The sequence below is a fragment of the Chrysemys picta genome, chromosome 22 (assembly GCF_011386835.1).
Source record: "Chrysemys picta bellii isolate R12L10 chromosome 22, ASM1138683v2, whole genome shotgun sequence".
Classification (NCBI taxonomy): domain Eukaryota; kingdom Metazoa; phylum Chordata; order Testudines; family Emydidae; genus Chrysemys; species Chrysemys picta.
In genome coordinates, this window is record NC_088812.1 from 22,497,854 (window position 1) to 22,512,597 (window position 14,744).

The 14,744-nt window shown below is 59.9% G+C and overlaps 1 pseudogene; it reads right to left on the reverse strand.

Annotated features, from left to right (window-relative positions):
• Positions 1-1,309: 1,309 nt before the first annotated feature.
• LOC135972151 (syntaxin-binding protein 2-like) overlaps positions 1,310-14,744 on the reverse strand; it is a 47,283-nt pseudogene continuing 33,848 nt past the window's right edge.

A 14,744-nucleotide genomic window follows, 5' to 3' on the forward strand; every position in this document is an offset into this window, starting at 1 on the left:
CAGGACGCCTGGGACCTGCAGCAGGACCGGAGGGTGAGCTGGGGAGATCCCGCTCCCTCACACCTCGCCCTGTCCCCTCCCTTCCCCCGCCTGTGAACAGCACCAGAGACCTCGGCCAGCCTTTGGCCTCGCACTTCATTGGCCCAGGCACATGCCCGGCAGGGCAGTAGCCGGGGGCAGGGCCAGCAATGACTGTGTGATAATGGGCAGGGGAGGGCCTCAGACCTGCAAACACACAAACTCCCCCCCCCCCCCCCCCCGGGCTGGTCACTCCCCGTAAAGGAGGTCACTGCCTTTACCTGGGGTCACTCCTGCCAGCGCTTGCCCCAGCACAGCCCGGCTGGCGGGCAAGAGGGAGGGGACCTCTAGGGCCCGTGGGATGCAGGGGGTGAGGCTTGGCTCAGGGCTTGATCAGACCCAAGGGGGCTGGAGCTGGCTGCCTCAGCTGGAGCTGGGGCTCCAGGTGCCCAGGGGGTGGCTCTGATACCCAGGGAAAGGCACTGGGGAGGTGTCTGCCACTGGGCAGGGGCATTTGATCCCGTCCTGCGGGTCCTAGATGCAGCCTGGCTCTGCCCTGCTGCAGACCAACCCTGGACGCGCCTCCTATGCAGTCCTGGCTCCACCCCCACTTACTTGGGCACCTGACTGCAACTTCTCCTAGGACCCCTCCCCCCTTCTGGAGCCGAGGTCCCCACTGGGGGACAGGACTGAGAGGCCAGGGTGCCAAGCTGTGGTTGGAGGCGTGCAGGGAGCCAGGGCTGGACCAGCACCCCAAGGCAGTGAAGGGGGATGATATGGGGGCAGAAGGGGGGTTCTCTTTAACCCTTTGCAGACTGGACAGACACAGCTTGGAACTCAGTGGCTGGATCTCATCTAGGGTTACCATATCTAATAAATAAAAAAAGAGTACCCTCCACGGGCCCTGGCCCCGCCCATTTCCCCACCCTAGCCCCACCCCAACTCTGCCCCTTCCCCGCCCTAACTCCGCCCCCTCCTCCCTCCCACTCCCAGCCACGCGGAAAGGGCTGCCCGAGCGCTACCGGCTTCACGGTTTGCCGGGCAGCCCCCAGATCCTGCGCCCCCGGCCGGCGCTTCCGCAGCACAGCTGGAGCCCGGGAGGGGAAGCGCCCAGCCGGGGGCGCAGGGTCTGGAGGCTGCCCGGCAAACCGTGAAGCCGGTAGCGCTCGGGCTTTGGGCAGCCCCCATGCCTCTGGACCCTGCGCCCCCGGCCGGGCACTTCCCCTCCCGGGCTCCGGCGGCGCAGGGTCCGGAGGCACGGGAGCTGCCTGAAGCCCATAGGGCTCGGGCAGCTTGGCTCTTAAACAGAGCCGAAGAGTCAGGGGAGGAGCAGAGCCGCCATTTTCCCGGACATGTTCGGCTTTTTGGCAATTCCCTCCGGACGGGGGTTTGACTGCCGAAAAGCCGGACATGTCCGGGAAAAAGAGGACGTATGGTAACCCTAATCACATCCCCCCTAAAGCCAGACGCTGGTCGCAGCCTCTGTGTGCCCCTCATCACTGGCAGAGGGATGACAGGAGAGAGAGGGGGAGGGGCTGTGCTTTGGGTCCCAGGCAGGGGAGGTAGGAATGGCTGAGGCTGGAGATAACGGAGCCTGACTCTCCCCCTACTCCATCGGGGTCAGGGTGGCCACAGGGCACAAAGGGTGACAGCCCTAGAGGCTGTGCCAGAGGGAGGGAGCCTGGCCTGCCCCCTGCCCTAACAGCAAAGCAGCCTGGGGGTCATCGTCCCCCCCCCCGCCAAGAACCGACTCTGCAGCCAGGAGTAGGGGGGAAGGTGCCTTGTTGAGAAGAGCAGGTGGAGCTGGGGGCAGCGAGCTGTGGGGGGCAGAGTCTCTGGGGGGAGGGGGCTGCTTCTAGGCCTCCTTGGGAGCCAGCTGGTTGAGGGTTTGGACGTCATCCAGGAAGTGCTTGGGGGTCAGGATGTGACTGGAACCTGGGGGGGAGAGAGGTGGTTGGCAGCGGTGGGCACAGTGGGGCGGGCATGAGGCTGGCATCACCATCTCCCCCATCCTTGCAGCTAGACCCTGCTCTAGTGCGGGGGGGGGGAGGACGACCCCCAGGCTGTTAGGGCGGGGGGGGGGGGCTGTCATCTGCCCCCCGTGGCCTGGCACCGCACCCCTCGTGCCGCTGTACCCTGCATGGCCAGGCAAGAATCCACGCGCTGACAGCGTTCCTCACCCTTGGGTCTTAGAGGGGTGTGTGCAGGGGGTGAGCCATATCCCTATGGGTGTTACTGGGGGTGTCTGACTGGGCCCCCCACACATCGTCCCTGGGCAATGAGAGGCCTGGGGAGCCAGGGGCCAGAAGATCAGGTGTCTAGATACAGGCCATGCGTGGCTGAGGCAGGTGGGGCAAGCGCATCTGTTCCCAGGCCCCCGGGTGTGGGAGGACAGAGGGTGGCAGGGGTGCCCTGTGGGTGCTGGGCAGGCAGTTCTAGGGTCTCCCCCTCCCAGGGGGTCACGACTGTCCCTGACCTGGGCATTCCAGCCGCCTCTCCCCCCAGGACTCGCCCCACTCACCGATCACCTCCCACTTGCCCTCGGTGGCCCGGGTCACTTTGTAGGCGCAGCGCATCTCAGACATGGACACCCCATCCAGCACGTAGATGATGAGGCGCGGGCCCGTCCGGTACTCGGCCGCAGGCTTGTTCTTGTGCCAATGCCCAAGGCGGGCACTGGAGGGAGAGAGGGGCAGTGTGGATACCAGGGGCTCGCTGAGGGAATGCCAGGCAGAGGGGTGGGCACTGCCCGAAGTGGGGGCTGGGGGGAGAGAGGGGCAGTGTGGATACCAGGGGCTCGCTGAGGGAATGCCAGATGGAAGGGCAGGGCCTGGAGGGGGATGGGGGGCAGGCCCTGCCCAAGGCAGTGGGACAGGAGTCCCAAAGGAGGCAAGAGGGAGTAGGGGAGGGAGGCACCTGCCCTGGGCTGGTGGTGCTGTCTAAAGCTCGGCCAGTCCCTTTCCTCCATCCTGGGCCCTGGTGTGTTGAGGGACTGCTGGGGTGCGGGGGACATGGTGAGAGGGGTCCAGGGCTCCAGGCTCTTGGACACCCCCTCCCCCGTAGAGGGCAGGGTCCTGGCCACGCACTCCCAGGCACAGAGGCTCCTACACCCGGGGGGTAGGGGGGGTGTCAGGGCTCTACCCCCCACAGCCCAGCCAGGCTCAGCCTTACCTGACAGCAGCCTGGGAGCTGGTGGAGGGGACCGGGTCTGACATGAAGGGGACAGCAGCCTGGGAGCTGGTGGAGGGGACCGGGTCTGACATGAAGGGCCACAGCTTCTTGTCCAGTTTCTTCTCAATGATGTCCTGGCGGGGGGAGGGGGAAGAGGACAGGTCAGCAGGGGCCAAGCAGCAGGACCCTTGGACCTGGTGGCCAAGCCAGGCCCCATTGGTGGGGAAGGGCTGGGACGGCTCCTCACTGAATGATTGACAGTCCCTGGGGGGAGCAGCCTGGGGCCCCCTTTCCAGGGTCGGGCATGGGAAGCCAGCAAAGACCATGCTGACTCCTCCAGTGATGCCCCCCCCATCTCCCCACATCCCCCTCAGCCGCTCAGTGCCCTGCTGTGAACTCCACACCCATTCACCGTTATGGGGAGGGCAGAGACCTCCTGCAGCCGGATCCAGGGCCCCTCACTTGAGGGGGAGGGGAGGCAGGGGGCTGCCCTCAGTGCCCCTTCCCTGCTGCGGGCAGATCCAGGCCCTGCCTCTTGTCCCATGAGGTGTGTCCCGGACACACAGGGGGTCCAGGCTATGATACATCCTAATGCCACATAATAGGGGCTTTTACATTAATCCGCTGCGTTGACTTGTACAGGGAAGCTTAAGGCCTGCCGAGCTGCAGCTGGCGCAGAGGGGGGGCGCCCCTGATTGGATTAGTCACGGGATTGAGGCTACCGCAACTTCCTGCCCCCAAATCCCACCATAGCAACCATCACAGTGCTGGAGCAGGGGCCTGGGAGCCTCTCTCGGGTGGGGGGGTTAATTCTTGGCCTGGAGGAGCCCCAAGCCAGTAGGCTGAAGGCAACTAAGTGTGCCCCCCACCGCTTTGAGGAGTGCCCCACAGGGCAGGGCGATGAGGGGCTCAGCCCCCAGCAAGGATGGGGGGAAGGAGCGACCATGTCACCTCTCACAAGCTAAGCTGGTTTGGGCCCAGGCAGTGTTTGGATAGGAGACCTCTAAGGAAAAGCCACTGGGTGCTGGGGGGTGCTAGTGAGTCACCAGAGGGTGCTCTATGACCCCAGTGTGGCGCTAGGGAGCGCTGTCCTGCAGGGAGCGGGTGGGGGGCTCAGCAGGGGGTGCTCTCCCCTGGCAGTCAGTGACCAGTACTGTGCTGCACGAGTTCCTCCTTCAGATGAACGTCAAACAGCTGCTCCTCACTGGAGGTTAGGCCACGGACCCTGCCGGCCATTCAGATTCCAGTGCCAGTCATGACAGTGGGCTGCCTGGATCCCCTGCACTTCCAGCCCCGCACGCTGATCACCTCCTGCCCTAGACTCTCGGGCAGTGCTGCTGTGCGGCTGTTAACAGCTGCCTGCCGCTCCTCAGGAAGAATTCAGCCCCGGTGAGGGACCCCTGTATAAACCGCCTCTGCCCCACCCCAGAGGGGGCAGCATCTCAGCACCAGGTAAGACAACTCCCCTGCACTCGTGTCTATGATTTAAGACCCTAAGAATGGCAGCAGGAGAGGTCTCTCGGTTGAGCCCCTCACATGGCTAGAGCCCTGCGCAGATACAAAAATGTGGATGTGCATCAGCCTGCGATCCACTAGCCGTCTTTTACCTGTATCTGCATCCTCACTGGTAGCAGCAAGCCCTCACAAGGGCTAGCAAGGGGGGGAAGGGGGCTTGCAGGGAAGAGGCAGCGCGAGGGTGGGGACTGGGAGTAAGGGGCAGCGTGGAGGGGGCAGGGTCTCGAGGAGAAGGGGCAGCGCGGGGGTGGGGTCTCGAGGAGAAGGGGCAGCGTGGAGGGGGCGGGGTCTCAAGGAGAAGGGGTAGCGTGGAGGGGATGGGGGCAGTGTGGAGGGGGTGGGGGCTGGGGGTTGGGGGGGAATCATAGAATCATAGAATATCAGGGTTGGAAGGGACCTCAAGAGGTCATCTAGTCCAACCCCCTGCTCAAAGCAGGACCAATTCCCAACTAAATCATCCCAGCCAGGGCTTTGTCAAGCCGGGCCTTAAAAACCTCCAAGGAAGGAGACTCCACTACCTCCCTAGGTAACGCATTCCAGTGCTTCACCACCCTCCTAGTGAAATAGTGTTTCCTAATATCCAACCTAGACCTCCCCCACTGCAACTTGAGACCATTGCTCCTTGTTCTGTCATCTGCCACCACTGAGAACAGCCGAGCTCCATCCTCTTTGGAACCCCCCTTCAGGTAGTTGAAGGCTGCTATCAAATCCCCCCTCATTCTTCTCTTCTGGAGACTAAGCAATCTCAGTTCCCTCAGCCTCTCCTCATAAGTCATGTGCTCCAGACCCCTAATCATTTTTGTTGCCCTCCGCTGGACTCTTTCCAATTTTTCCACATCCTTCTTGTAGTGTGGGGCCCAAAACTGGACACAGTATTCCAGATGAGGCCTCACCAATGTCGAATAAAGGGGAACGATCATGTTCTTCGATCTGCTGGCAATCTTATACAGCCTACTTATACAGCCCAAAATGCCGTTAGCCTTCTTGGCAACAAGGGCACACTGTTGACTCATATCCAGCTTCTCGTCCACTGTGACCCCTAGGTCCTTTTCTGCAGAACTGCTACCTAGCCATTCGGTCCCTAGTCTGTAGCAGTGCATGGGATTCTTCCATCCTAAGTGCAGGACTCTGCACTTGTCCTTGTTGAACCTCATCAGGTTTTTTTTGGCCCAATCCTCTAATTTGTCTAGGTCCCTCTGTATCTGATCCCTACCCTCTAGTGTATCTACCACGCCTCCTAGTTTAGTGTCATCTGCAAACTTGCTGAGAGTGCAGTCCACACCATCCTCCAGATCATTAATAAAGATATTAAACAAAACCGTCCCCAGGACCGACCCTTGGGGCACTCTGCTTGAAACCGGCTGCCAACTAGACATGGAGCCATTGATCACTACCCGTTGAGTCCGACGATCCAGCCAGCTTTCTATCCACCTTACAGTCCATTCATCCAGCCCATACTTCTTTAACTTGGCAGCAAGAATACTGTGGGAGGCCGTATCAAAAGCTTTGCTAAAGTCAAGGAATAACACATCCACTGCTTTCCCCTCATCCACAGAGCCAGTTATCTCATCATAGAAGGCAATTAGGTTAGTCAGGCACGACTTCCCCTTGGTGAATCCATGCTGACTGTTCCTGATCACTTTCCTCTCCTCTAAGTGTTTCATAATTGATTCCTTGAGGACCTGCTCCATGATTTTTCCAGGGACTGAGGTGAGGCTGACTGGCCTGTAGTTCCCCGGATTCTCCTTCTTCCCTTTTTTAAAGGGGTGTCTCATCATGTGCTGCTGCTGGGGGGTCACGAGCGACAGTACATGGCAGCAGCAGAGCACGTTGCATCACTGTGGGCTGGAGGGGTGGGGCGCCATGGCCCCGCCCGCTGCAATCCCAAATCCTGCTGTCCAGGAGCTGGTGGGGACGCTGTTGCTGCTCAAACTGCTGGCCAGGAAGCAGTGTGGCGGAGCGAGTGGGTGCGGGACAGCCCCGACTCCGACCTATCTGCCTCTGACTGCGCCCCCCAGGCTGCCTGAGCCGGATGCAGCAGCACTGCTGGGGAGTAGAGCCCGACCCGGTTGTATCTGCAGCGGATCCACTATCCGCAGAAATAGTGCACGGATATGCAGGGCTCTACACATGGTTGACCCCAAACCAGCCCCTCCCCCTTGGGCCCAGCCTGCCAGGTGTGACCCCCCACCCCCAAGGCCTGGTACCTCCATGACGTCCTTGAGCCTGGGGGTCCAGCGGGAGAGCAGGTAGGTGGACTCCGGCCGCACCTTCCTCTCGGGTCGCAGCTGCCGCTCTGGGGGAGGAAGGGAGAGTGGGTGAGAGGCAGCAGGGAGTGGGTGCGGGATGGGAACGGGGGCAGACAGGGAGAGCGCAGCCTACCTGAGTCGCTCCAGCCGGGCTGGCAGGGGAGGGGCAGAGAAAAGAACAGAATGGATCACTGAGCGAGAGAGAGAGAGAGAGAGAGAGAGAGAGGAGGGGAGAGAGACTGATGGGAGAACAGAGACGTTTCCCCCGTTTCGCCGCATGGCCACCCCATGCAGTGGTCACCAGCTCCAGCTCCCAGCGATCTGAGGTCCTGATCCCCGGGTCCTCTGCCGGGCAGAAGAGGTCACCCCAGATGGGGAGTAACTCGGGGGTCACCCTCATATGGGGAGGGCGTCACCCCACTGTACGGGGCAGAGGCCACCTCTGTGCTGGGAGTAGTCACTGCCATGGAGGGCAGCCCCAGGTTGGCCTTGGCTCCCCGGCCATGGGTACAGCTGCTGGCCCCTGGCCCCAGTCCCTTACCCCAGGCGTGAGGGAGATGTCCAGGAAGTCCGTGTTCTCGATGATGCCGCTCAGCTGCTGGACGTTGGCACACTGGATCAGCTTGTGGAGGTTCACCATGCTCACACCTGCATGGGGAGAGACAGGTCAGCGCCAGCACCCCTGGGACGCACCCACAGCCCAGGCACATTCAGTCCGTGGCCCAGGAGTCCTAGTTCCCTGATCAAACCCTGAGATCCTGCTCTTCCCACCCCTCCCAGAGCTGGGGCTAGAACCCAGGAGTCCTGGCTCCCAGCCTCCAGCTCTAGCCCACTGGACTCCATGCAGTTAATGGTTGAATTTAGGTTCTTGCTGCTCTTCCCTCCCTCCACAGGTTCTCTCGGGCGCCGGGGTCTCTCTAGCGCCCCCTGGCAGTGCAGAGGGAGTCCCCCTCCCCCTGATCTGGGCTCCCCCTCCTGCGGCCAGTCAGGTACAGTGTCAGAGCTGAGGCCTGGCTCTTTAAGGCTGTGAGGCCTTGAGCTGGAGGGAGGGCAACGCACCCCGCCACCCCACCTGGAAACCATTTACTTAGTGTAGAGGGGGAGGCAACTCCACAGCGCCCCCGGCCAGGAAACTGGGCAGCCAGAGGAGCCACATGAGGGCACCCTGGCCTGGGCAATGGGCGCAGGGGAGGGCCTGAGCAGGGTTACAGGAAGGGCCCCGGAGCAGGGCCCTGCCCCACCAAGCCAGCATGGGGCAGGAACCGATGGGGAAAGAGGGACTGTGCCAAGTGTCAGGGTGAGGGAGGTTCCCCAGGCCCTGGTGAGCTGGGAGAAGGGGCTGGATGCAGCAAGAAGCAGGGAGCTGGTACAGGGATGACACAAGGGATGGGCAGGGAACTGGTCACAGGGGGCTCAGAGACAGAGCATGGTCTCAACTGCCTGCAGGAAGGGAGAGATGTCCCCCTCCCTGCAGAGAATGGGCTGGGGGCTGCTCCAGGTGTGTGTCTCCATCCCCCTTCCCTGCAGAGAACGGGCCGGGGGGCCGCTCCAGGTGTGTGTCTCCATCCCCCCTTCCTGCAGAGAATGGGCTGGGGGGAGTGTGGAGGGCGGACACTGCTCAGAAGGCAGCAGCGAGGAGCAAAGGCCGCCAGGTCCGACTCCAGGGGGCAGTGCGGAGCTTGGGCGGACTCGCTGTGGGAAGCGCACGGAGGGGCATATGCTGAATGCTCCCAGGAGAGACCCAGGAGGTGCAGCCGTGTGAGCTTCTTGCCCTGAAGACAGTCTGCTCCAAGGGAGGGGAGGCTCCCCAAAGTCCTGACTGGCTTTGTGGGGAGCAGTTCCAGAGCATCGCCCGGGGACTCTGTGACAACTGGTGGCAGTGGTGGGATGTACGGCACCCCGTGAATGGCGCTTCTTGCAGTAAGTGACTGGGGAGCAGTAAAACAGAGGGGGGACAGTTTCAGGGGGTGATTAACCCCTAGGAGTGTGTGACCAGCGAGAAGGACTGTTGGAGGAACAGGGTCCCCTGAGCACTGCAGCGAGCAGTCTCAGAGGCGGAGGAGCTTGCCGCTCGACCCCTGGGAGAGAGAAGGATGTTTGCAGTAACAGGGTTCCCCTGGGGATTGCAGCGAGCGGTCCCAGAGCCGGAGGAGTCTGAAGCTCGACCCTGGCAAAGAGGCGGTGACCACGAGAAGGGCTGGCACACTAGGGGTTCTTCCTGGAAACCATGGAGGAGCTGAGAGCACACGGGCCTCTGAGTCCAAAGCAACTTGGGAACAGCGGAGTGATGGCCTATCACCATCTCCTTAAGAAGGACATTGTAATCCTGTGCAAAAAGAGAGGGTTACGCATTGGGAAATTCACCAAGGCCCAGTTCATCCTGCAGCTGGAGGACAAGGACCGCTCTAAGGAGCAGATTCCTGACCCAGATGGGGCTCCAAGAGGATCTGGAAGCAGCAGGAGCAGTAGCCAGGCATTCCCCAGACGGGGGTCTTCACAATCGGGTTCCCCATCGGGGGGTTGGAGACGGATGGGACTGGAGCTGAGTCCAAGAGAGCGAGAGGACTGTGAGAGACAGCAAGAGCCTGAGGAAAAGCTGCAGGAGAAGCAGCAGCAGCATGGACTGGCGATGGTGGAGCGGAGAGGCATAGGGGGCTTCCCAGGGGTGAGTGGGGATAGACCCTGGGCTGCCAGTTCCGCAGGGAGCCTTGACACTAAATTGCTGCCCCTGGTTAAGGAAGGGGGGGATGTGGAGGCCCACCACACGGCCTTTGAGCAGGCTGGTGATTTGAACCAGGGGGACCCTGCGGAAAAGTCCCGGTATCTAGCTCCCTTGCTGGGTCCCCAGGGCCGGCTTTAGGCCGATTCAGCCGATTCGGCTGAATTGGGCCCCGCGCCAAAAGGGCCCCGCGCCGCAGCTCTCCACCCCGCCCCCAGCTCACTTCCCCCTCCTCCCCTCCCCTGAATGCTCCGCCCCCTGCTCCTCCCCCGCCCCTGCTTCCCGCGAATCAGAGGTTCGCGGGAAGTCTGAAAAGAAGCAGGGGCGGGCAGGCAGCACCAGGTAAGCTGGGGTGGGGGTGTGTGTGTGAGAAGGGCTCCGGGGAGGCGCGGCGCGGCCCAGTCCAGCCCCGGCCGAGCACCTCCAGCCCCAGCAGCTCCGGCCCCGGGGCGCCGGTCCGGCCTGCTCGGCTCAGCTCCAGCCCAGGCCCCCGCGGCCCGGTTCGGGCCTGGCCCGTGTCCGGCCCCCGCGGCTCAGCTCGGCTCCGGCCCGGCCCCCCGGCTCAATTCCAGCCCGGCCCTGGCTGAGCGGCTCCGGGCAAGACCCAAGCCCCACGACCCCGGCTGGAGCTCCGGCCGGAGCGGGGCCCGATTCCTGGGGGCGGGGCTTGCGGCAAGCCACGCCCCCAGGAATCGGGCCCCGCTCTTGCTAAAGCCGGCCCTGTGGGTCCCAAGGCCATAGACGCTGTCAGCCAGATGGGTGGGGTGGTGGTCAGGCTCCCACTCCTGGCCCCGGCCTATATGTCGGCGTGGAGTCTCCTGGGCTCAGGCCCCTCGGACCCCCAGTGGGAGCGGAAGGTGGTGGTCAATGGGAGACATGCCTGTGGTGGCAAGACCCTGGGATAGAGAGAACTGTTGTCGGGCCCCAGGTGGTGCAGCCGCAGATGGTGAGGGGCTGTGTGACCTGGGTGAAGGTCCCCGGGACGAAGCCCCTCGTCCTGCCTATGGCCTGGATCCCTGTGCAGACCCAGGAGGGGTCGGGCTGGCTGGTAGTTGGGGTTCTCCAGGATATTGGCTGTGAGGTCCTGTTGAGGGGTGACTGTGTCTCTTTGGGACAGGGTCCAGGCCCTGCTCCTGTAATGGTCGAGGGTTTGAATTTGAATCCAGGGAACCAATTGGCTAAGATGCAAATGGTCAGTGAAAATGCAAATGACCTGTCTGGCAGGAGGGAGGGGCTGCTGGGCTCAGGATACCTGCCTACCTGTAACCAGACCCCTGGGGCGGAGTGTGTCGGAGAAATGTTCCCTGTCTCATCGGAGAGGGGGCTCACGCTGGCTCTAATGCTGTAAGGAGAGCAGAAAGCTCGCTGCCTGCCCCCACTGGGACAGCAAGGGCAGCGCTGAGCATGGTGGGAGCTGAGACCCCGGCTGAGTGGGGGGACACGCAGGCAGAGCAGGTCGGCTGCCAACTAGGTTTGCCTGGTCCAGACATGCTGCTGGGAAGTGATTACACAGCAGGGAGGAAGCTACCAGGGACAGGGCTCATGGGGGCTGTGACCCCAGGCCCAACCAGCGAGAGGGAGCAGCTTCCCTTCCCCAGCAGCTGAATTCCAGACCGAGCTGTGGAAGGATTCCTCCTTGGAGAAGCTGAGGGAACTTGCTGGTCACAGCGCTGCAACCCCCCTTGGTGAAGGCTGCAGGGACAGTGTCCTGTGGGAGAAGGGATTCATAGAATCATAGAATATCAGAGTTGGAAGGGACCTCAAGAGGTCATCTAGTCCAACCCCCTGCTCAAAGCAGGACCAATTCCCAGCTAAATCATCCCAGCCAGGGCTTTGTCAAGCCGGGCCTTAAAAACCTCCAAGGAAGGAGACTCCACCACCTCCCTAGGTAACGCATTCCAGTGTTTCACCACCCTCCTAGTGAAATAGTTTTTCCTGATATCCAACCTGGACCTCCCCCACTGCAACTTGAGACCATTGCTCCTTGTTCTGTCATCTGCCACCACTGAGAACAGCCGAGCTCCATCCTCTTTGGAACCCCCCTTCAGGTAGTTGAAGGCTGCTATCAAATCCCCCATCATTCTTCTCTTCTGGAGACTAAACAATCCCAGTTCCCTCAGCCTCTCCTCATAAGTCATGTGCTCCAGACCCCTAATCATTTTTGTTGCCCTCCGCTGGACTCTTTCCAATTTTTCCACATCCTTCTTGTAGTGTGGGGCCCAAAACTGGACACAGTATTCCAGATGAGGCCTCACCAATGTCGAGTAAAGGGGAACGATCACGTCCCTCGATCTGCTGGCAATGCCCCTACTTATACAGCCCAAAATGCCGTTAGCCTTCTTGGCAACAAGAGCACACTGTTGACTCATATCCAGCTTCTCGTCCACTGTGACCCCTAGGTCCTTTCTGCAGAACTGCTACCTAGCCATTCGGTCCCTAGTCTGTAGCAGTGCATGGGATTCTTCCGTCCTAAGTGCAGGACTCTGCACTTGTCCTTGTTGAACCTCATCAGGTTTTTTTCGGCCCAGTCCTCTAATTTGTCTAGGTCCCTCTGTATCCGATCCCTACCCTCTAGTGTATCTACCACGCCTCCTAGTTTAGTGTCATCTGCAAACTTGCTGAGTGCAGTCCACACCATCCTCCAGATCATTAATGAAGATATTAAACAAAACCGGCCCCAGGACCGACCCTTGGGGCACTCCGCTTGAAACCGGCTGCCAACTAGACATGGAGCCATTGATCACTACCCGTTGAGCCCGACGATCTAGCCAGCTTTCTATCCACCTTACAGTTCATTCATCCAGCCCATACTTCTTTAACTTGGCGGCAAGAATACTGTGGGAGACCGTATCAAAAGCTTTGCTAAAGTCAAGGAATAACACATCCACTGCTTTCCCCTCATCCACAGAGCCAGTTATCTCATCATAGAAGGCAATTAGGTTAGTCAGGCACGACTTCCCCTTGGTGAATCCATGCTGACTGTTCCTGATCACTTTCCTCTCCTCTAAATGTTTCATAATTGATTCCTTGAGGACCTGCTCCATGATTTTTCCAGGGACTGAGGTGAGGCTGACTGGCCTGTAGTTCCCCGGATCCTCCTTCTTCCCTTTTTTAAAGATGGGCACTACATTAGCCTTTTTCCAGTCATCTGGGACCTCCCCCGATCGCCATGAGTTTTCAAAAATAATGGCTAATGGCTCTGCAATCTCACCCGCCAACTCCTTTAGCACCCTCGGATGCAGCGCATCCGGCCCCATGGACTTGTGCACGTCCAGTTTTTCTAAATAGTCCCGAACCACTTCTTTCTCCACAGAGGGTTGGTCACCTTCTCCCCATGCTGTACTGCCCAGTGCAGCAATCTGGGAGCTGACCTTGTGCGTGAAGACAGAGGCAAAAAAATCATTGAGTACATTAGCTTTTTCCACATCCTCGGTCACTAGGTTGCCTCCCTCATTCAGTAAGGGGCCCACACTTTCCTTGATTTTCTTCTTGTTGCTGATGTAAGCAGAGTCAGGATGAGCTCTACCCTGACATCTGGTGGTGAATTATGGCGAGGGTGGAAAAGAACTCCAGGGGCTGATCTTGTTTGCATAGGCACACCCACTCGCCTGGCATGAAACCACAGCAACTCAAAGTGGTTACTTTGGCTGGTGTGGGATCCCCAGTTTCTCTGTTATTGGGGCAGGAAGAATAAAGTTTTGTTACCCTGATTCTGTGAATCAAGGCCAGTGGAACTGTTGTATGACAGAAGGACTGAGTGAGTCATTCACCATTACTTAAGTAGCATTTGCTTGTCAAGGGGCATGGGTTACAAAACCCAGTGAATTGAGAGAGGATGGGGACAGGTATTTGTACCTGATGGTGTGGCCCCCTCCCCAAGGGGGTTGAAACACCAATTGCACTACCTCCTCTCTCCACTGTTGAATGTCAGAGCTAACTTTGATTCCCTTAGGAGTCTAGTTACAGACTGCTGAGCTGAGTTCGCTTTGGGCCAATAGTACACCAGCACTGGGGCTCCCCTACTACTAGCTGAAATCACTAAGAGCTGAAATCACAAAAGAGCTAAAGCTATTTAAGAGCTGAGATCACTGAGGCTGTGTTAACTAGTGGGGGAGCCTGAAGCTATAGCTAAGCTAACTTAGCTTAGCGGGGAGCGAGCGGAGCGGCTCACAGGTCGGTGAGCGGAGCGGCTGGAGGAGCAGCTAGCAGAGCAGAGCCTTGTGGGAGCGGCCCAAGGGACGGCTGGAGCGGAGCGGAGCGGAGCGGAGCGGTGCAGCTCGCAGGTCGGTGAGCGGAGCGGCTCACAGGTCGGTGAGCGGAGCGGAGCAGCGCGGCTCACAGGTCGGTGAGCGGAGCGGAGCGGAGCAGCGGCCAGAGCAGTTCGTGGGACTGCGGGTGGAGTGGAGCAGTTCGTGGTGAAGGCTGCAGTGGAACCCCACGGAGAAGCAGCCGGTTGGCCTCGGATCACGTAAGGTGCCCCTTAACACCCTGCTCACCCCCCCCCTTGAACTCTGGGGCTGCACTGATCATGGACAGAGACTTTGGGGGGTTGTCGGACTTTTGGGACTTTTGTGATTCTTGGGTTGCTGGACCCAAGAGACTTTGGGATTGGTGGACTTTTGGGACTTTGGTGATTCTTGGGTCGCTGGTTTCAAGAACCAACGGGAGAGGACACGGCCCAATTTGCTGGGGTGGGTCTTCGCTCATGGTTTGGTCTAAAAACTCTAGTTGTGGTGTTTTTTCCATTTAATGCTGATGTTGTTTACCTCATGTTATTAAACATTTTCTGTTACACTCAGACTCCGTGCTTGCGAGAGGGGAAGTATTGCCTCTTAGAGGTGCCCAGGGGGTGGTATGTAATTGTCCCAGGTCACTGGGTGGGGGCTCGAGCCGGTTTTGCATTGCGTTATTGAAATGGAACCCCTAGATACAGAACCCGGCCCTTGTTGCTGCCAACTTAGATGGGCAGAAGGGTTACATTTTTGGGGGCTCGTCCGGGATCCCCTGGGTCAGTACCCCTCGCAAGCACCTGTTGAGTGTTCCCCTGCATTGGGAAACAATTGTGGTTATAT